The following is a 24,126-nucleotide window of genomic DNA, read 5'->3' as shown; positions in this document are numbered from 1 at the left end:
AGAAATGCCTGACAAAGCTACGAGACACTACCTTTGGTGTGCAAATACTATACCATGACGATAGTGCAGGCTTTCAGCAAGTGGTTTACCGTGCATCAGTTTTCCATTATGAAGGCATTATATATACTCGTGCGATGAACATTTCGCGGTGACCTTATCAACAGCAACATCAACACAACCTTCCTCGGGTTCAAAGGATCCTCATCGCCGAGGTTATAATTCATCTTTCTCGGATGTTCAAACTTCGTAAGAACAGCTGCAAGATACACTCAGATTCCCTAAGGAAATTCAGCACGAAGTGTTGTGGATTATTGTTAGTTAAACTAATAAACTGATCCTAATTAACATCCAATTTTTCACCCTAAAGAAGGGAGTGTTGAGGTTATCTGAGGATGAGTTTCTCAAAAGAATGTTTGTACATAAGACAGGAAGTAACATGTGGCCGGGAAATATATTAACGAGATTCATAATTTTTACTCATCATATTGTCACGTGATAGTAACTAGACACGGGGTTTGGACTGGCAATAAGATTTATCGAACACTTGAAATTATAATGCTCTTAATAATTCATGAACACTTATTTCTCACTATAGCAAATGCTACGTCTTCACCAGTCGTTGCCTGGTATTGCATTTCAACGATGTCCTATGCTTCAGCGTTCATGTCCTTACCGGGCTGGCGTCTGTTTCACAATTAACTCATTGTTCCAACTGTCAAATCTCAACTAACTAACTAACTTCAAAGTCAAAGTCACGTTACGATGGACGGTCAGTCGGCCAGTCAATATCGGGGTCAAGCCCCAACTGGGGCCCAAGACGAGAATTCTGTTACTGTGAGACAGTTGCAGTTTTGTCGATGTGGAGCGCACTCTCTGACGAGAGGACGAGTCTATCATTTCCCGCCAACTAACTTGCTCCGTTGGTTCTGGTTACATAGCCTCGGGTCTGACCACATACAAAACACCGTTTCCAACAAATGTCTTCGTTTGCTACGTTCGTATCCCATGTCGCAGAAACGTGTTCATATGGCCGTTGCCTCGCAACAGACCACGTAACTATACCACAATATTATCGTGTTTAAATCAATGAAGATGAGATGGGTGAGACGTGTAGTGTGCATGGGATGGACGAAAAGTCTTACAGTGGCTTAGTCGAATAACATGAGAAGAAGAGGCCGCTTGGGAGAACTTGGCGTAGATAGATATGAAAATGTTAAAATAGCTCTCGAGGAAGAAGAAATAATTTAAGGACGTGGACGGCATCCATCTGGGATGCGGCGTCAGGCGTCTGTAAACGTGGAAATCGATATTGACGTTTCATAAAAAGCACAGAATTTGCTGACTGGGCGCGGGGCTATTAGGTCCTCAATGACTTTCTCCATAGAATTAGGTAACTAATTAATATTTAATTTTATATCCAACGAAGTAGTTGCACACATATGTATAAATAAATTTGTGCTTCTGTATACAGGCACCTTACATATATTCTTATTTAAGGAGAGGTGTGAAACTGAACAAATATCTGTATGTAGGAATATATAAAATTACACTTCGTAGTGAGGCGCTGTCACTTGTACAAAAAGCGGTATTTTATAAAATGCATTCAAGATTAAGCAATAAGTTTTAGGGAGAACTTATGGCGACTAATTTTTGTTCACATATCTAGGCCTACACAGTAAGAGTGCATATGCAAGAACTATAGATCAACAGCCTATACTCCCTTAAAAAAACAATTTTAGGGTTCGCGTCAGGAATATCTTTCGCAGATCTGCCTATATGAAAACAAACACAGTGAATATTATAGCAAATACAATAAGAAGATCAAAGAGAATTGTTGATTTATGGTTATAAAGATCCAGAAAATTTAAGTGTTCTGACGCTATTTTCCTATGGAAACCTAAGGACAACACAGACACTAAAATGAAAGCAAAAGGAGAGTTTATCCTTTGTAACTGTTGACGTAACATATGAAGCAGTTTCTACTTCATACAGGCGAATAGTTTTAGTATAACTGTACTTAGAGGACATTTGGAAGGCTGGACAGACCAGACTGAAGAAGATTTACCGTCATAATTAGGCTAGTCATTTGACTTTAACGGCGAGTTCCTATCTGTACTTCCTGACCACACTGTCTCTTACGTCAAACCGAGAAGTTAAAGTTTATATACGTCGCTTTGCACATACAAATACGAAACAACTGAAATGTTATTTGGCCCTTTGAAAGGAGGAAGTTATAAATTAATCAAAGTACGTGATGTGACGTGGTTTATTTGGAGCAATTAAGTAAGATTTTAAGCTGTCTGTGTAAGATCGTTTTCCTTACGTAACTCTCTATCGCAGCGCATTTGTTACCACTAGCAACATTCAGAATCTTTGTGTGTTCTTACTGAATACTGTTACTTCCTAAAGGCATTAATCCTTGTTAAGTTTCGATTAGGAATCCCGCTTTCGAGTTTAGTTAATCTGACAATAGTCTTTTGGGAACCAAACTGGGAAAAGTATTTCATTCCGTAAAATAAGTTCACAAGGAACATTATTTCCTATTTAGACATATACGTAAAGTTGTTCCTGTGCTTAACTAATTAAGCCGTTGCTAAGGGAACGCCGGTGAAGATAAGACGCCGAAAAAGGCTTAATATGTGCTGTGGCAATTTGTAAAGTGTGGACTAGCGACAGCGCTATAATTACTTGTAGTTCCGAGTGGTGTGTATAAGTGGTCAATAAATCCATTCACCAATCCATAACCTGTCTATAGTCACACCCCAAAATCGTGACAATCCACACAGCATTTCGTTTTTGAGTGTTGGTTCAGGACTCAAAGGAACTCGCGTTCTATCCGAATTAATATTTCAATAAAACAATAATAAACTATAAACTATTTATGACAACCACTCGCCTGAAGATAGAAACACAGTCATTTCTCGAAAAGTCACGTATCTTAAATACACTTCAGACATGGACAACGCCCAGCATAATGATATTATAATATACCAAACATTGCCATTAACGTTTACAGAACCAGCGTTACGGATGATTTGTCGGGAGGGATGACGGAGAAAGCCGCAGTGGCCTATTTAAGAAATCCCAGCTGAGTTATCATTGGAATAATGCCTTAAAATTCACAACCGTCTCGTTCCACATTATTACGAATTCATTATTCACAGTTATTCCGTAATTTCGTATCTAAATTCGATAACCTTTCGGCAGATAAGACACAGTTAAATAACAAAGTTAATAATAGTAATTTCATTAAATTATTTATTCATTTGCATACTTATTCAACAGCCTAGAAGCTGATTATAAAATAAGCACGCGCAAAAAAGGAAATAAAGGAATATATATATATATATATATATATAGGGCAAGAGCCAAACAAGGAAATTTATGCCATTTAGATAATAGTAAAAATTACTGAGTTCAATCGCGCAAGCCGTCGTGCGGTGAGAAAATAATACATGCATCATACTGAGTAGAAATAATATTTTAATAATAAGACACTAACATTATAAAATATGATTAAGAAAAATTTACTGGTTCCAAACACGTCAAAGTCCCTGGAAACAATAATAACATAAAGATTATGATAACATGTGACTGTCACTGTCCTGGAGAAATATAAAAAACCAAAGAACTTTGGACTAGACTGTTCTTATAAACGGTCTAAACATGTTTCGCTTGAATACGTAGCAGAAATGTCCACTTAAATACATTCTTTTTGGTTTCAGGTCTTTAATCAAATAAGAATAGCTCAATTTAGATGTTCCGTACACGCCCCTTTTCTTTAAATGTCTTATATGTATTAGTGTATAGAGAAAGGTATGTTCCAAAGTGTAGAAGCTGATGCTATCACGGCAGTGGTTATGATATAACGCCGAGTAGTCCGTTGAAAGTTAAAGACCTTGAAGATGTAGGCGGCAGGTTCTTCCGAAACGTTGGCTGACTTTAAACGGACTCCAGGGCATTACAACCCAGAAGACAGAACACTACATGTTGCAATCTCTTCACGCGTGTTACAGTATGTGTTTCGCCTTTTTTAAACATATTTTAAGGAAAACTTATCCTGAGAAATCTTATATATAGCAAATTTTTGGCAAAAAAGATGAAATTACTTTATGTTTCTACACTTAATTCATTAGTTATATTAATTGTGCTATATATGAGAATGATGATGTAAGAAATGAACGACTGAAGTTTCCACTTTTTTTTCCCCTTGGCAATACAGCCCCATTGGGCCTAGGCCTACCTCCATGAACTTCTCCGTTCAGTTCGGTTTTTCTAGATCTCAGACATAGGTAGGACTCCTTGAGCGGGTGATCAGCTCGTCGCAAGGCCTCTACCTGTACACAAACACAGAAAAACGCACACAAACATCCATGCCCTGAGTGGGATTCGAACCCACGATCCCGGCTTCCGAGCGAGCAAAGACAGTACATGCCTTAGACCGCTCGGCTACCGTGACCGGCGAAGTTTCCACTTCACTTCATAAAATACTACCCCATGTCCTCTCAATGATATTAAAGGATTCTCCAAACTACCAACGAACTTAAAAATAAGCAGGTTAACTTTACACCTCACTGGCTACTTCATTAATTTCTCTGGGCAGTATCCGAAAATCCATGCTTGAAGTAGAAAAGAGCACCAAAGAGTTTTCAATTTAAAGCAGTTATACGTCTGGTTTCCCACTGGATTTGATTACAGCCGAGCAGTGAAATTTGTATCTCTATTACCATGTCTAAGGTTATAACTTTCATTTCATACATATTGTCCCAGATATGTGTGGTTTCCCAAGTACCCACAAGGCGATCTCAATCCTTTATCGATTAAGACATAAAGCGTATTTACTGCCGTCCCTTTACTGATAGTAAGGCATTATAGAAAGCGAATCAAGATAGCCACTCAATTGATCTATTGGTTGGAGCAGACGCCATCGAACTGCAGATAACTGCGTCCAGACTGCATACATTTTAGGGTAAATCAGAAAGCAAACAGCTTATAAGGTTACGCATATTTTTTATGTTTCTGTCCCTTTATAATATCAGAATTTCTTCCCCTGGAAAATGGGACAATGGCCGAGAAAATATGTCCGACGGCAGTCCGGTTTACAACAGAACCTCATGGATCACGAGTTAAATTGCTCAGATAGGGTAATCAAAACTTCTATTAAGTGGTCCTTACTTTGACTATCTGAGTGAGTCACGTGTGAAATTCAAGCAAACGTCTGTAAGGAAAAAAGTTCAATTTGAAGATAAACAGAAAGGGGTACATGTACAACATAGCCATCCCAGGCATTTTTGTTTGGTATTCTAGACACATTTGAGCACTTGCTTCCGTACTGTATACCGCAGGACGTTACGTACACTGCAATACCGGCGGGAGGAAGGCCCTAAATATGGAGACATAAAATAAAAATTCCTGTGAAACGATAAAAATATGTAAATGTTATTATATGCACTTAAGGTTTAGTGGACATTTTAACCATGGCTTTAGCATTTGCCACATAAAGCTCCATTTCGTGAGCTTAAAACAGGAGAGTAGTTTGGAAGGTGGGAAGAGGGGCATATCAGCCATGAAATGACATCCGGATATTACAGCTAATTACGTAAGACTTCCATAGCCCCTCCTACTTTACCGAAATCTAATCCCCTCCAGGCCAACCACCCTTTATCGTAAGCGATTACTATGTGGATTCGCTCTTGCTGTGTACCACCCTGCTGAAGTTTAACCCCCATACATGAAACTAACCGAGCAGTGAACGGGGAAACTCCGAGAGGACACATCAGAGTGGTATCGCTCATACACTGGGGGGGGGGAGGTTTCTTCCATTATTCTACTTCAATTCACCCACTTTGCACCACTCTCATTAAAGAAATATAAAATCCTTGACGCTATATTGCTCATATCGTCAATTTCAACACGTCTGCTATTTGCATTTTAACATTCTACATATACATGAACGATCTTGAAATCCCTGTATCATAGACCAAGAATATGTTAACTTCGCGAACATTGCCTGACGTCATTTCAAAACTTATTTACTTTTAGATATTGTAGAAAATTTGTATTAAAGGAAGTTATTATATCGGAACTAGTAGTAAGTAGATTCTAAAGGTTTCTGACGGTGATGTATAATATACAGTATTACCGGGTTTTGGGATTTTGTCCATCGTCCGGTTTTCTCAAAACCAGAGAACATAATTAGTAATGTTGTGTTCTCTTTGGGTTTGCCAATTATCTGGAGGTATCGTTCAGAATTATTTTGTCTGATAACAGTAACTGTCTGAAAAAAAGTATGTACTATGTATGTATGAATGTTTTCGTTTTTTAGAAAGTGGGGGGAGACTATATGATTATATATTTTTGTTTCAAATTGTATGTATTGTGGTTATAAATTGTACGAGGTTGATATATTTGTGTATCTTCGTGTTCTTCTGATTTCTTGCTCGTGCTATATGATTTTATGTTGTATCACAGAATAAATTGTGTTGAGTGGTTGTGTAATCCGAACAATCCTATTGACGTTGCGTTAAGAATGGCGGACAGAAATGAGCACACAATCTCATTAAGTATGAAGCAAGGACTGGCATGCATCAATGTTTTACAGCCAGTTAAAACAAGATGAACTAATGACTTCAATAACACTGGGTACATTAATAGATCCATAAATGTCCCTAGCGGTTCACGTCTTCAGCTCGGGTAGGCAACTATCGCTGTAACTTCATCGCAGACTCTTATAAATGTACGTGGAATTATAATGAGTTACTGAACTTGTTATACTAACGTTATCTGGGACCGTTTCGTTCTCTGAAATAAAGCCGATACGAAATGTCGGGCCGTGGTTATAATCCAGTCTTCAGGCGGGGTGTGTCCTTGTACTGACATATGTCCCAGGCTCCAATCTCGAGTTAGACCGGCTATACCAACTGGTATTACTCGTGATTAACACGAAACCCTCCGCGCAAATGTTGGAATAATATCTTAATATAGCCCACAACCGCTTCCTTCAACATAGCATATGATTCATTACTTACATACGCCTCAAAATTCGACGTTACATAATCGATGGATCAGACAAGCGTTGCTGAATGGTAAAAAATGAATAACTTAATCATAAAATGCATTGAAGACGTTTCTCACAGTAAGTCAAAATAAAAGTATAAGAATCAATTCAGTTAGCAGTTCTGAGGGTTCTACATTCAGATGATACGTACTCTAGCATACTAAAAAGGTAAGTCTATCCCTGTAAGAGGCCGTGAAAGGCCACAGGGTTGTCAGGCGTTGAGGCTCCCACATTTTCTCTAGATAATCGGATCACAGATGGCGGTAAGGTTGTCAGCCTTATGCGTCGGTCGTCCTTTAACCCTACGAAGATTCGTGGTACTCATTTCTGTTAGAGGCTGAGTCGATCCCAAGGCCATAGTGCGGCTGGAAGGATTAGGTAAATTGAAGAAATCCACGTCATCCGGACTCGAACCTGCGATCTACCATGGAAACGATTAAAATTCTCGGTGGGTTAGCAAGTTCCGATTGCTGGGTACTGAACTCAAGCAGATGTGTGATCACACAGAGCTCAGAGAAACAAGTCCTGGTACGGCAATCCTAATGGTGTGCAGGTCAGGTGACACTACCGTGTTTTCCATAGCTTATTGCCATCAGGACTGAAGTGGTTACGTGCCTGTCTGCACGTAAATCATAATCCTTTGTACATGCGAAGCTAAAACGCTATGTACTTGCCGCATACTTTTTTCCAGGGCAAAAGCACAGTGTGTATTACTTTCGTTCAAAAGCACCATGTTCGATATCTGTGACCTAGTTACTGCCGTACCGGCAATTGAATCTTCATCGGGCTGCGGGCTAGCCGGACCGAAGTTTTCATGTTTTCTTTCGGTTTATCAAGGCGTGTATCAGAAAAGTCCCTACAAAGACATCAGGGCAATTTCCTTCCAAACAATTTCCTAACTGCTGTTCACGAATGTTTTCCTATCACACTCGACATAACATGACATAAGCATTCAAGACAGAATTGCAATTAATCCAAGGATCAATCTGACAATCAACAGAAGCCAGTGGTTAGTTGCGCCACAAATTTTGCTGACATTTCCTCAGTCTCTATAAAAATAAGTTCAAGTCCACAGTAATGGTAAACTTGTCCCTGTGCTTAATTAATTAAGCACTATGCCATGAAGGCGTATGGGGGTGGATGTATAGATCCACATTTTCTTGACATAGACATTAGCTAGGGGTGATTGGTCAGCTTCATGCCCCTGACGCTTTACTACAGGGGACCGGTACCCAGTGGATAGGTTGGGTGGGTCCCATAGCCGTTCTGGAAAAGGTCGAGAAGAGAAAATTCTTGACCCTACCTAGACTCGAACTCCGACCTCTCAGCCGTCCAGCCCGTAGCCAGTCGCTATACCGACTACGCTATCCCGACTCCCCAAGTCCACAATATAGTGCCGGATTATTATGAAGTGTCTAAATGCTTCTACTCAAATGATGGACTATTTCATCTTCCTGCAGCTCTACGCAGTACATTAACCAAAGCGTTAGTATTCGTCCCTATAGCAGAGAATTAATTTATTTACCAGTATTTTACTTTACTTCATTATTTATGTACTTCCAGTCACTTCCCCCACTGGCTCGTGATCAGTCTACAATGTCCCCCTTTCGAATAAGATTCAGCAAAACGGTTCACAACTTTTTCTTTCTTCCTTTATTAAGTTTTCTTCTTCTTCCCTTCAATTTACACCTAATAAGAACATTATTGATTTACTTCCATTCGTATAATTTCATTCTTAAATCACAAAAAAGTTCCTTTACCATGCATACAAATTACGCAGGTATACAACTCGCATCCTTTGCGCCTGTAACAACTGCATTTACAATTGGGTATACTATTAAAATCGTGACAATCGTAGTGGCCGCGCGGCCTAAGGCATGAAATGTCTTTGCTTGCTCGAACACTGGGATCGTGGGTTCCAATCCCACTCGAGGCATGGACGTCTCTCTGCGTTTATTCTGTGTCCGTCTTGTCTTGTGTAGCTAGCGGCATTGCGAGGGTGATCTCCCGTCAAAGGAGACCTACCGACTGTCTTAATATTAAGTGAACGAACATTTTGGAAAGACAATCAATTAGGCAAATCAATATTTTCAAAAATTAAATTCTTTAAAATTTCGGAAGATGTTCGACGTAGGGAAATCTTAAAATATTAGGAAAATGTGATGTTTGGGATATACCAGTCATTTTAGAAGACAGCAAGTTTAAGAAAAATAATAATTCTTTTTTAATTTTAAAAATATGAAAGTGGCTACGTTTGGAAGAAATTTTGTGTATTAAAATTTAATTAAATCCTTTGGTTAATATAATTTAAACAATTATCGAGACCCTCATTGTACAGGTGAACATGCCCGACAATGCGCAGTGACGTACTGCGCATACATAATCTTCCAACCTAATCTAACTCAACCCAATCACTGAAGAGATCTGTCGGAATGGGAGGATGGATGCACAGGTTGACAGGCAGTACTCAGTGGTGCAAACCAGAACTGATGTAACCAGATCTAACTTTTTTTTTCCTTGGCACAACAGCCCCAGTGGGCCTAGTCCTACCTCCATGAACTTCTCCGTTCACTTCGGTTTTTCTAGATCTTACACATTCGGTAGGACTCCTTGGGCGGGTGATCAGCTCGTCGCAACGCCTCTACCTGTACACAAACACAGAAAAACGCACACACACACACAAACTAAACATCCATGCCCTGAGTGGGATTCGAACCCACATCCCGGTTTCCAAGCGAGCAAAGACAGTACATGCCTTAGACCCCTCCGCTACCATGACCGGCGATCTAACTTTAACATTATGACAATTCTTTAAACTAAGAATGAACACTTCCGTATTGAGTTTCTATGATTCGGATTTTATATATAAATACATTTAATTAACACGCGAATCAAGAAGAGAAATAAAAAGATATGAACGGCGATACTAATACGAAGCAAAGATAATTGACGAAGTCAATTACTTTATAACGAAAAACAATAAAGTATTTATTCATTTAAAATTATATTCATGGGCTTCAACATATATTTCAGTAACGGCAAATATTATACAGTATCTTCTGAAACACTTTGTATAACTAAATATGAATCTCGAATTTCAGTAAATCCAGACAGTTCTGAATATTATAACAATAAATAGGGACAAAATCTATAAAATAGAACGAATAACAAGGAAAGGTTTTGGTGTCAGCGAAGTGGCAAGTGTTCGTGTTGACTGTATGCAGCCAGTCGGACTTTCCATGTCATTGCTCGCGTACTAGAGACGGCAGAAAGCTCTGTCAATAAACGACACCTGCCTCGGTCTAGAATGAAATCTCGTTTCACAAATCCTATAAAAGCAGTTACCTTGCACCGCTCTATAAGCCATATCCATTTCAAGCGACTCATTACTGTGGAGTCCCGTTCTTTATACCCTAACCGCGACAACGCTCACAGCTACGGAAAATTAGTAACAGGACGAAGGGAGTTCAGTTTCCCGCTCAGAGATCCTAATATTATTATTATTGTCACGTAGTATGTGTGCTATAGACGGGGGCCGGATTTGTGAATGGATTTATTGTTCACTTTAACACACAACTCAGAACTAAAAGTAATTACAGCGTCACATCTAAACTCCATAATTCACAAATCACCCGCTAAGTCTTTTCCAGCCTGCAGTGTGTTCACCAGCCGTTCCCTGACAACGGCTTCTAACAGTGGAGATTTTTCAGCTTCGCGCGCTCAAGTCCTATCTTCACAGACTCCCATACAGAACTTGTCCCTTGAGTACAACATCTCGACACGGACCACACAGAAAACGTGGCTCTTATATAGTTGCGTTCGTGTGTATTGCTGAGGGAACGTGTTTACCTAGCCGTTGCCCAGTTACGGCCCAGGTATATCCGTCCATCTCGCGGTCGTTGTATATCAACAGTTCTACACCCTATATTTACATTTATCTTTCGCGTAATAAGTTATCTGGTCTGTTCTTATTCAAAATTTATTATAATGTAATAAATCCTTTTCACACACAGTAGGATTCCTTGGATAGGAGATCAGCATACCTAAGGCCCGTACCTACGCAGCAAAACAAAACACAAGAAAGCGTTGACATAAAGAAAAACATCGAGAGGACTCCGAACCTGCGGTCTACGGTTCGAGTTTCTTAATATCGTGCGCGTCTAAGACCGCGTGGTCAGTGTCTCAAGTGTAATAAAATAAATAAAAGCTCTCGGTATCAATTTTTTTTCTATGGCGCTACAGCCCCAGTCGGCATAGGCCTACCTCCATGAAACTCTCCGTTCACTTCGGTTTACTAGATCTTACACATTCGGTAGGACTCCTTGGGCGAGTGATCAGCTCGTCGCAAGACCTCTACCTGTAGATAAAGACAGAAAAACGCACACAAACATCCATGCCCTGAGTGGGATTCGAACCCACGATCTCGGCTTCCGAGAGAGCGAAGACAGTGCATGCCTTAGACCGCTAGGCTACCGTGACCGGCTCTCGGTATTAATATTATGAGACAAAGATTTGTAGCAACTGGTAACTTTAGCAGTAAATTCGTACTACATATTGAGTTAAACATCGAATGTGTCTGAACAAGCAGGGCCAATTATGAATCACACTTAAGTCTAACGGTTTCATTTGGGGGGGNTCGCGATTTTACTTAAGTTCTCCCAGACTAATTCCGGCATAGAATGTTGAGAAAAAACAGAACACTTCCATTTCCCTCCTTTCATGTTAACTATACTCAATCATCAATTTATTCTGTTCGTTGCTTTTCATGAGGTGTTAAGAAATCAGCAGGATCGAATGAATAGAAAAGAAACATCTCCTGGTATTTTATTTTTGTTAGAAAGATGGCGTTTTTAAAAGCTCGTAGGTACATATATTAAAATAAATTGTGAGTTAACATAATAATGTTCACGAAGCAGAAATTCAAACCATTAAAGACTGAATTTCTTTTCAATAATATATAAAAATTTATAAGGAAACACATTACGTCTCTTCTATAAAGAAAAACCGGTTATACAGTACTAAGGGCTGCCGCACACCAACTGCGTCAAGACAAGCATCAAGACATGAGCACTCTTGCTTCATTCATGATTCGTCAGCATGAAGCTGACGTCAGCATCATGACTCAGACAGGTGTGCGGTCGTTTCCAAAACCTCATTCATTTCAAGTGTGATCCTTTCTTTACGTCATGTCGCAGACATCGTGTCTTGACTGTTACATGTCTTGACGCATACCGGTGTGCGGCCTACCTAATGCATCTGAATGAATATATAATCACTTACGTCATGTTTTATCAACAAGTTTCTCCCATGAAGAAAGCAGTCTTCTGGGATTTGGCACCGAGTATATATGGTGTTAAACGACGTTTCGGAGGAACGTATCGCCTCCATCTTCAGGGTAGAAGAAAAAATATAATAAATCTGCAAGCGAAGAGACCGTGAGAACCGGCAAAAGCAGACTGCGGTCTGGAGGCGATACGTTCCTCCGAAACGTCGGTTAACACCACATATACACGGTGCCAAATCCCAGAAGACTGCTTTCTTCATAGTCACCGCCGTGAAAGCCTCAAATCTTACAAGTTTCTCCTAGTTACAATGAACACTTGTTCAAAGCGGACACTATAGCTCTGATCTGTGGCCTCTGGTATCAGGAGGGGGTGAACGTAACATGTTCGCTTCAATGCAGATCTATGTCTTGCCGATTTCTATAAAGTTTTCCTTTTCGCTGGTGCGCAATGTTCAGTAGCAAACGTACACTTTATGGGCGAAAGAGAAACATGTACCTTTCATATGCTTCTCTATAAAGGTCCAAAAGTTGGCAATGTTAGGTCACGTATTTCATTGCAGTGTTTGATTCTCTAGCCGTTTTAGTGTCTGAAGATTCCATAATGCTTCACAGATGATACGACAAAACACTAACCCAGAGACGACTGACCTAGATAATAAAACCGAGACTCCTTTCTTTGAGACAGTGTCTGATTCACCAGCCTTCCCCGGAACAGCATTTGTATGTCGCCCACGAACTAAATGAAAGCAGTCCAAGAGATATCAAATTTTAGTGGTATTCTCGAGTATAAATATCCAACAGAAAATTTCATAGATAACTTTTATATTGTTTTCTGGAGTGGGTCTGAAACGGAGTGAGGCTGTAAACTATGGATTGGTAGCCACATGTCAATATAAGTTTCTTGCTAATTTGATATACAGAGAATAATTAGATTCTAAGGGTCTGACGATGGTGAATGAAATATAGAATTACTAGGTTTTTGGACTTTTTCCATCGACCGGAATTCTAGGCAATAGAGGACACGACGTTTCGGAAACTGGATCTGTTTCCGTCTTCAGGTGAGAAAGGAAGACACTACTCAGTTAGGCCCCTTAGAAAAAGCTAATCCAGTGATTGATATTAGCTCTTTGTAAGGGGCCCAAGTGAGTAGGTGTCTTCCTTTCTCACCTGAAGATGGAAACAGATGCAATTTCCGAAACGCCGCGTCCTCTATTACCTAGAGTGTACTCCGTTACCTAGAGTTCCGGACGATGGGAAAAAAAGTCCAAAAACCCAGTAATTCTGCAAAGAGAATAATGTTATTTTTACCATAATAACTGCAAACAATTCTACATAGTAAGGGCAAAAGTTTTGGTTTCCAACCGTAGGATCGCATATTAGATTTTTAATTTTTAATTAAAATAGAATGAGGGAATATCAGAAGGTTATGTATTAGCAAAACGTATCACACTTTCTCAGTATTTATGTCAACAATGATAATAAGATTTTCTTGACAGCGATGAGCCTTCCTGTTTCTTAAAAACGAAGTTGTTGCATTCTTGCATCCATATCATTTCTGTTATAGTTTAAAGAAAACAGTCCTTGATAATTTCCTTTAACCAATAACTGTCATTTGTTGAAAAGAATGGCACTTTGAGTTGTAAATGTGTGTATAATTCAAATATGGTTTTTAGTTACTATTAATAATTTTGCAGTATAAAGGTATGTGAAATTTTACAATATTTTACAAACAGATGATTTACAAGTGAGGAAAAAAAGTAAATTTGTATACGTGTCATTATAAAATGGAGCGAAGGAGCCACCTTATGCATAATGGCAGTGTGCATGAAGAAGAAAACAAATGAACTATCATGGTTAAAATTTACATGTGGCTGATAATCTGTGTAAACATTTCACAGAAAGTTCGGGCCAGATTCTTTGGGCGGTTTTGCAGATAAAGCATAAGCAGGGGTACACATGAGCTCGCCATTTTCTGCGGATTAGTAAACCATCTAAACCATCCGTTTTAACACAATGCGACTCTGTGTTTCGTATGGTTCTCAAGGTGCGTCCACATTACTCGTGCTCGCCGGGAGACTCGTCTGGCTTTTATTTGCGCTCGTAAATCTTCGTCCACACTACTTCTGTTGCTTGCCAGGCTTCGGCTCGTGAGGATCCGTATATTTACTCGTAGTGTGTATAGGCTGTTGTTGTAGTTATTGTTGTTGTTGTTATTGGACAGGGCGGGTTTCCCCATGCACTTAGACCAGATATTGGTCCATTGTGCGTCCCCCTGTGATATTCTACCAGTCTCTATACCCTACCGGTACTGGTGCGTGCCATCAGTCCCAACTCAGCCAGCGAGTTCGGCCTCTACTGGCTCAGCGATATCTCGATGTTTCCCCCACCTACCAGAGTCGTTAGAGACTACTGTTGGGCAGGAAATGTCCTGAATTTGGCTCAGAGTTCCCCTTGGGACATGAGGTTCTTTTACATGCCATAAAGCTACGACACGGGACCCACGGCTTAAGTCCCTCCCGGAGGACTTGTTCCCTGAATTTTTCCGCCCTTAAAAATTCCACGACCTCTGCCGGGTTTGAACCCGCATACCTTGAGTCACGAGGTGGGAACGTTACCCCTAGACTACGGAGGCCGCTTGTGTATAGGCTGTTAGTTATATTTTAATTTACCGGCTATAGTTTTAAATTTAAAATTTAAAATTTGCTCGTCTCGTGACTTTTCATATCGTCCACATTACTCGCGAGCATAGCGAGTCACACGAGCACGAGCACGAGTAATGTGGACGCGCCTTCAGAGTAAACAGCGACATTTTCCTTCAACAACACTAATTGGTTGGTCTTTAATACGTTTCCTCAAAAGACATTTCTGTATATTATTCAGACGAAATCCAATATTTAGAGGGTTAACAACCCTGTCACTGACTGCACTATATTAGTGTTTAGAAGGGGTATAAATAATGAATGATGAATTGGAAATGATTTAGAATGAATCGATCGTGGTCTAACCGAGGTACGGTCCCGCAATTTGACTGGCAGGAACTGAAGTGAAGCATAATAATCAAGACAAACTGTCCTGACTGAGATTGGAACCGAGAGCCATACAAGTGAAAGTTTAGAGCTTTACTCCTGGACCAGTAACCTCACTGTCATCCATTACAACGCTTAATATTTTGACAAAGACAGTAAAAGATAAAGCTGTCCCCGTGCTTAACTAATTAAGCACTATGCCATGAAGGCGTATGGGTTAGTGAACGTATTGAACTCGGCACTACTTGGAGCTGAGTTGTCAGCTTCACGTCCCTACCGCTTTACCCCCTGGGAAAGAGCCCCCGGTACCCATTTGATAAGAGATTGGATGGACCCCAGAGTCGGTCTGGACGACGTGGAAGAGAAAGAATTCTTGACCCTACCGGGAATCCTATTCCGAACCCTTGATCGTCCAGCCCGTAGCCAGTCACTATACCGACTGAGCTATCCCGGCTAAAGAAGACTGCAAATTCAGTAATAACTGCTGGTTTATAAAAGTCAACTATTTGTTTGCACTAGTTTTGTACACATGAAGAAGTTTGTTCGGTGCATTTTGCGCTGACTTGTTTTTACGTGTCACAATGTGTTCCCGGTACTTATCGCAGCTTTACTCTACAAGCAGAGGGGCAAAGCGGCTTAGACGACTAAGAATCTGAAAGTTTGTAAGTAAGGAACTAGACTAAAGGCACGTCCCTGTAACATATCTAAGAAGAAGGCTGCATGAATGTCTGAAGTTCCCGAACTGACTTTATAATGTATATGTTTTCGCTGCTCCTATTTTGCAACTTGATGAGTTTTGAATCAGGGTTTCAAATGTTGTGCATCACACTTCCTCACACACAAGATCTGGCACGTGTGACAGTTCAATTTCATTACATAACCTCGCTGGATTATATAAATATCTTGAAACTTGTACATGAAGGACAATTAATATTAGTTTATGCTTCATTTTAATTTAGGAGCGATTTCAAAGAAATAGCTGCTCCGGTCTAGAAAACCGAAATTAACGGCAGTGGGGATTCGTTGTGCTGATCAGGTGACACCTCTATCCGCTAAAGTTGGCATTAACTTCGCCAACAAGCGGCGGTCGCTCGGTATAGTTCGCTTACGGAATAAAGCCACGGAGTTTTAAAATCTTAATTGAGGACCTGGCGAGTCTCAGACTATTATCGAACTTGTAAATAAGGCTAAGTCCCATACAAAATAAATAATTAATTTTTTCACCGCATAAGGACATTGTAGCATATAGCTGGAGTTATTTTAAATTATTGTGGCCACATTCTCTCCGGTATAGAAAACCGAAATTAACGGCCGTGGAGATTCGTTGCGCTGACCACGCGACACCCTCTATCCGCAAAAGTTGGCACTAAACTTCGCAGACAAGCGGCGGTCGCTCGGTCGGTATAGTTCGCTTGCGGACTAAAATCACGGAGTTTGTTTGTTTTTTGTTTCATTGTGGCCACATTCTAGATTCCATATTGGGTTATTTTAAGAGTAATGCCAGTGATCTGATATATATTGTAAGATTTTTCTGAAGGTTATCAGTCTTCATGTAGGAGATATAACCACTCTCCAAAACATCATATATATTTGTTTTGTCTACATGTTAACACCGCCGAAAGAAATAAACTCACATGATGACATATCTGATGTGATATAAATTTTAAAATTTTATACTAATTAAAATAAATGTGTGTGAAACTTTTAGAAAGTTTTACTAAGGATAAATTGCGCGTCGTGAATCACATTTTAAAATTAGAAACCAGCCTGAAATCGATAGAGACTTTCAACAAGCAACATGCACTAGGAATTGTGGAACAGAATCAATTGCTTACTTAAACTGCGTTTAAACATACTAATCTGTAAATATTTAAAATTACTGTAAAGGCAGAGGTTGAGATAAGTACTACATGGTAATTAGGGGATTATTTTATCAACTTAAAACCCTATATATAAGTTCCACGTTTTCGCGGTTCTAATGTTTAGGTTTCTTATCAGCCACTTCCATACCCTTACACGAAGCTATTAACACGTGGGCGTATCGTATTCCTAACCATTTCTTTACTTACCACATACTTATTTACTTACGGAGCTGAGCCCTTCTCGAGGAAAAGCCAGACATGCAGCTACTCAAGAATTTCCCAGCATTTTATGGGACACGAAGGTTCATTACCGTGTTCACAAGAGCCCTCCACGGGTCCACATCCTGGCCAGATCAATCTAATCCATACCATCCTATCTCTCTAAGACCCATTATAACATTGTCCACCCACCTACGCCTTGGTCTTCCCAGTGGTCTCCTTCCTTCTGGCTTTCCCACCAATATCCTACATGCATTCCTCTTCTCCTCCATTCGTGCCACGTGCCCTGCCAATCTCATCTTCCTTGACTTGATCATTATAATTAGACTTGGAAAAGAGTACAAGTTATGGAGCTCCTCAGTGTGCCGTTTTCTCCAACCGTTTACTTACTACTACAAATGCAAACAAAAATATACCCTTCCTAGTCATTTGTCTTTATGTAACAAATAATACACTTCATGTAGAGCCTATTACGTGTTCCGTATCCGGTTTATACCCCATCTATGAGACGTGGAGAACGGTCCAGTGGCCGAGTTATCTCCCAAATTAGAGCAACCTTCTTATAGATTTGTGTGGAAGGGGTTTCCGAGTAGAGAAAATCTTCTACCGCTTCAGATAAAGCTTCTCGTTAATTATGGTACAGAAACCGCAAATGTTGTGTATAGTGAGATAAGATGTCAGGTAATATGAACTCTAAATCTGAGATATTGAGTGTCATTAAATAAATAATACATAATCTCATGATTCCGCTCTTAATATATTTGCCGAAAACTATAACAAATATTGCAATGCAGTATTTTTACTGCCTTTGATTGAAATTGGGTACGTTCAGAAAGATCTGCAACTAATTTATAAGCACGAACAAAAACAGGTTCCCAATACAGGTTCACAATTTTATGTACCGTAGAACAGGACTGCTATAAAATATCTGTACGCTATATATTTATGTATTCGTACTTATTTAACGATTAATTCAACAGCTGTCGATCACGGTAGCCGCGCGGTATAAGGCATGAACCGTTTTCGCTCGCTCGGAGGCTGGAATCGTGGGTTCGAATCCCATTCAAGGCATGGATGTTTGGTATGTGTATGCCTTTATTCTGTGTTTGTGTTGTCCTGTGTTTAGGTTTAGGCCTTGCGACAGGCTTATCACTCGTCCAAGGAGTCCTACCGTCTGTGAAATGATTATGTTTTGTATAAGAGGCCAGGGCCATGACTGGGCAGGCAGAAAAAATAAAAAAATGAAAATAAATTCAACAGCTTATATTGAATAATGAATTGGAAAAATGTGGAAGGATGCGTTGGTGCCATGTCTGATGTGGAATGCCGGCATGAGCTTCAAGATTCTGACGAAAACCACATAAAACCAGTCAGGATAACCGGTCTGCGGACCGTTAATCGAACCCGGGACTTCTCAAACATGAAGCACAAATTCTACTCACGTGTTACTATACGTACATCTGAAATGCATAGTAGAATAAAGGAATCTGTAAAGACGCCCGCACCCCAACTGTGTCAAGACAAGCATCAAGATATGAGACAAAAGACGCAGTCTTGCTTCATTCGTGATTCGTCAGCATCATGATTCAGACTTATGTGTGGCGGTTTTCATAATATCATTCCTTTCAACTGTGCTCCTTTCTTTGCGTCATGCCGCAGTCATTGTGTCTTAACTGTTACATCTCTTGACGCATGGTGGTGTGCGACCTACCTAAGATTATATAAGACTGCACGTCCTCACGAGGATGGATATTAAGATTTCCGGTCTTCTGGAATAAGATCAACCCTGAAGTTGGAGGCAGTATATCTCTTCGAAACGCTGGTAACCTTTTACCGGACTCCAGAGATCACAGTTTTAACTAAAAGATGCCTACCGTAACAGTTCCTACGTGAGCGGTTTGCCTGCAGGTGAACTAGCAGAGTACCACAGCCCCGTTCAATAGACACGAAGCCGTTACGTGGTGCAAATTGTCTAGCGGCGTCTGCCTCTGTCGCACTGGAAGCGTCAGTCGAATGCGTTGCAATGTGGAAGCCAATGTCCCGTATCGTCGTTAGAGGAACATCGCATTGTAGAGCCCATATTCCAAATGGCATGTTTCGTGAGAATGAATGTCCTCATTCCACCTCATCATACAATGAATCACGTCTCAGTAGCTCAGCTTTGTTGCGTCTTATGTTTGGGTGTTGATGACGAGAACAACATTTTGAAATGAAAAATATTCCATGTGGACAAGCGAGAGACAGGATATATTTCATTCATGCATAAGGCAACATATCTTTCATATTTTTTTCTCCGTTTGCTTATTTATGAGCTATAATTTTGATAAATTTTAGCCTTAAATCAATAGAGATTATGTTTTTTCCATATTATGGGCTTCTACACTAATCTAAAAACTGGTCAAAAAGGTAACGCTTTTACCTTTTGTTCACAGGTACCTGGTTCGAATCTCGACCGAGGAGTTGACTATCCCAGGTTTGTCGTAGATTTTCTTAGCCTGTCCAAGTGAATGCAGGGATAGGTATAGACCGTTTTCATCCAAAGCCTTTCAAGCTCTCTGCATGCGATTGTCTCATAATTTGACTCTATTTATTTTAATTCGCATAGTGGGGGGTGGAGTCCAGCTGCGTCCATTCGGCATGTCGGCCACTGATTGGCCTATTGTAACTGCCATGGGTAATTATGATGATGGAGAATTTGGTGGAATGAAGATTGGCAGGGGAAACCGCAGTACTCGGAGAAAACCTGCCCCAGCTCCAGTTTGTCCACCACAGATCCCACTTCACCAGACCCGGGCTCGAACACGGGCCGCCGCGGTTGAAAACCAGCGACTAACCGTTTTATCTATGGCGCGGTCCTTAATTTTACTCTAAATAACAGATTAAATTGATAAAGCGTCGTAAAATAGCATACGATACAGTCATTTGTTAATACAGCTTAGATGTTGATATTTCTAACACTCAAACACAAGCATTACCTCACCCTCCGAGCCGCGACTCGACTCGACTCGACTAGACTAGACTCACTGCAGAGGCTGCCTAATAAGTCAAGCATAAGTACTCGGTATTCTGTTGTAATGAAATAAATGAAAACGGTTTCAATAAACAGCCTAATACATGGATTATTTGTGTATATATATGCACTATGGTGCAGTGTCTTCGCTCGCCCGGAAGCCGGGATCGTCGGTTCGAATCCCACTCAGGGCATGGATGTTTGTGTGCGTTTTTCTGTGTTTGTGTACAGGTAGAGGCCTTGCGACGAGCTGATCACCCGCCTAAGGAGTCCTACCGTGTGTCTAAGATCTAGAAAAACCGAAGTGAACGGTAAAGTTCATGGAGGTAGCCCTAGGCCCACTGGGACTGTAGTGCCAAGGGGGAAATATGCACTATGGATATATTCCAGTTTTGAATCTACTGAGCGATTTTGATGAATTTTAGTATTGATGGGTCTCACGGAAATATGTACGTTACTTCTGCTCCGTTAATGACGCCATAATTGTACTTTATTTGTGTACCCAAAATGGCGCCATTTATAAGCCGATTGTCTAGAAAATGTGGGAAGCTCAACATCTCACAACCCTATGGGCCTCCACGGACTGTTAAAGGATATCTTTACTTTTACTTACTTTTTACCGAAAATAGCTGAATATGCACAGAAAGCGTACATGACATAAACTACAGAAATAATTAAGTGCTAAAATGTACTATGGAGAGCATGCTTCCATGTAGTCTAATATATACTTAACAGAACACAAGAAATTATATATATATATTATACATTCTCTCTTGCTGTTTATTTGCTTAGTCATTAGGCGTAATGGGCCTATTCTGTATGCAGGACCACTGTCGAATAAAGCTGCAATAAAGTTTATTGAATTATTTTTTTTTTATTTATGGGTAGTTTAAAACGTTGCCCGACCGCCTCTGTTGTCTAGTGGTCAGAGTTCCTGGTTACAGATCTAGAGGTCCTGGGTTCGATTCCCGGCGCTACCATATTTTCTGAGAAGTAGTGGGTCTGGAACGGGGTCCACTCAGCCTCGTGGGGATAACTGAGGAGTTATTTCAAGGAAATAGCGGCTCAGGCCTAGAAAACCGAGATTAACGGCCGTGGGGATCCGTTGCGCTGACCACGCGACACCCTCTATCAGCTAAAATTTGGTGCTGACTTCGCCGATAAGCAGCGGTCGCTCGGTCGGTATAGTTCACTTGCGGACTACACGCCAATGATTTTTGTTTGTTTGGGGATAAACTCGACTTTAAGGCTAGTGTTACTGTTCCTGATAAATATCAACTTTACGAACTAAAATTAATGCTTACGTCTACCGGTTCCACTCTCCAATTAAATGATTACGATACAAGTACACCAATCTACCACACAAATATATTTTAGTCAAGAAACGCATATTGTAGATGCGATTCATTTTAATTTACATATCATTTATTAGAAACATTAAACCTCCATAAAGAAATAACCACGAAACGATTTTATAAGTAACAAAATAAGAAGGAAAACAGAGAGACTAATTTTCTACATGAAGCGAAGCTTTGAAGCTCGTCACATTCTCACACAGAGCAGGTCTACATGTAATGTGTTCAACCCCCCATGCCCGCTCTTCATTTCGCAGAATCCCGGAGGGTCGTCCTTGTTTTGTAATTAGCATCCCTTCTGTAAAGCTTGAAACCAAACACAGAACACAAGTGAATTCCTACGTAAAGAGAATAAAATCAGATAATGACATAGGAGGAAAGTATAAACGCAAAAGCCGTCACTGCCCTTAGCGTCTACGACATAACAAATTTGTGTAGAGCTTTTTTTTTTCTTGGCACTTTCTAGATCTTACACATTCGGTAGGACTCCTTGGGCGGGTGATCAGCTCGTCACAAGGCCTCTATCTGTACACAAACACAGAAAAACGCATACACAAACTAAACATCCATGCCCTGAGTGGGATTCGAACCCACGATCCCGGCTTCCGAGCGAGCGAAGACAGTTCACGCCTTAGACCACTCGGCTACCGTGACCGGCTGTGTATAGCTTAACCTTACTAATAATGAGCCCAATATGCTTCGTTCAATTTCACAACAGATGGGATGTTTCACTTGTCCCTATAATTTAAGAGTCTGGAATAGTGACCAGCCGATCACAGTGGCCGCGCTGTCTAAGACATGAATTTTCTTAGAACGCTGGGATAGTGGGTTTGAATTGAACTCAAGGCATGGACTTCTGTGTGCGTTTATTCTATGTGTAGGTAGAAGCCTTGTGGCCGATCAACCGTCCAAGGAGTCCTACAGACTATGTACAGGATTAACACTCTGGAAAAGAGGCCAAGGTTCAAAGCCAGAAACAGAGAGAGGAATGGTGACCTGAAAATTCAAAGTGAAGTGTAATCAGATATGTTGCTGTAATAGAAAGAAAATATTTAATCTATTTCTGTTGCTGGACGTTTCACCATTAAATTTCACAGAGAAATACAATGAATATAAACTGAAGTTACTACAACTACATACATTCATGAACATCGAAACTTGTGGAAATTTGAATCATTTTCAAATGCTTGTGTTACGACGTGCTCATACAGACGTCTAATTGTGACTGTGCCTTCCAATTTGCCTCTCTTTCATGTTAATTCATGTGAATTACTTTGCAATCTGATTAACCTAGAATAAATAGAATCGCGACCCAATTGGATTAAAATTTTGCCATGACTTATTCGTGCTTCTATATTTGCAAGGTAATCTTACGCAGGAGCACAAGATGTGTTACGTACTTATTTATGCGTATAGAAATGTGTCGTGCCTTCATTCGCTCATATAGAACAGAGTCTTGACTTTATTCACGAGTATAAAATTTCCATTATCACGCATAAGAATTTATATTTTCTTCTTTTTTTTTATTGCTAGTGGTGTGGGACTAAGTCCCTTGTACTGCGCCCACTTCTGGCCTATTGTACCAGCCCCAGATGATAGGCGAGGGTGATTGTGAAGCAATTGGTGGAATGAAGATTGGCAGGGGAAACCGAAGTACTTGGAGAAAACCTGCCCCGGAGCCACTTTGTCCACTACAAATCCCACTTGACCAGACCCGGGATCGAACCCAGGCCGCCGCGGTGGGAAGTCAGCGGCTAACCGCTTGAGCTATGGAGCGGCCTTAATATCTCCTTCTTACTTATGTGTACAGAATTTTGCTAGGACCTTATTCTTGTATATGGAAACGTGTAACGCCCTTTCTCATACATGTGAAATACGTCATAACCATATTTATAAGCGTGAAAAGACTTTATTTATAGGCACGAAATTATGTGCTGACTTTATTCATGCATAGAGATTTGTACTTGCAACCATAATTTTCAACAAATATATAAAATTGTAATACGATCCTATTTATGCAAACAGAAATACGTCGCGACCTTAGTTATGAGCATAAAACTGTGTCATGACTTCATGCATACAGATATGCATTGTAATCTTGCTCACGACTATAAAAACCTTGTTACGACCTTACTCGTTTACTTTGAATTATGGCACGTCTGTACGCATGCGCGGTGAGATATATAAATCGTAAGAGTAAAAATGTCAACTGCTTGGGTTGCCTTGTAGTATAGTCCTTAAGGCAGATATCCTGACCGTGAGAAGCCATGCATTGTGATGTTGAGTTTGTGTCAGCCGCTGAATTACTACCAG

At 40.3% G+C, this 24,126-nt stretch overlaps 1 protein-coding gene across 2 annotated transcripts in view; it reads right to left on the bottom strand.

Annotated features, from left to right (window-relative positions):
* The window catches only part of LOC111868699 (hemicentin-1), a 336,801-nt gene that overhangs the window by 164,054 nt on the left and 148,621 nt on the right, over positions 1-24,126 (bottom strand). The gene's annotated exons all lie outside the window — the stretch shown is intronic.

Source organism: Cryptotermes secundus, unplaced genomic scaffold, assembly GCF_002891405.2.
Source record: "Cryptotermes secundus unplaced genomic scaffold, Csec_1.0 scaffold1184, whole genome shotgun sequence".
NCBI lineage: Eukaryota > Metazoa > Arthropoda > Insecta > Blattodea > Kalotermitidae > Cryptotermes > Cryptotermes secundus.
The sequence above is the reverse complement of the archived record's forward strand: the minus strand, read 5'-3'. Positions and strand labels throughout refer to the sequence as shown.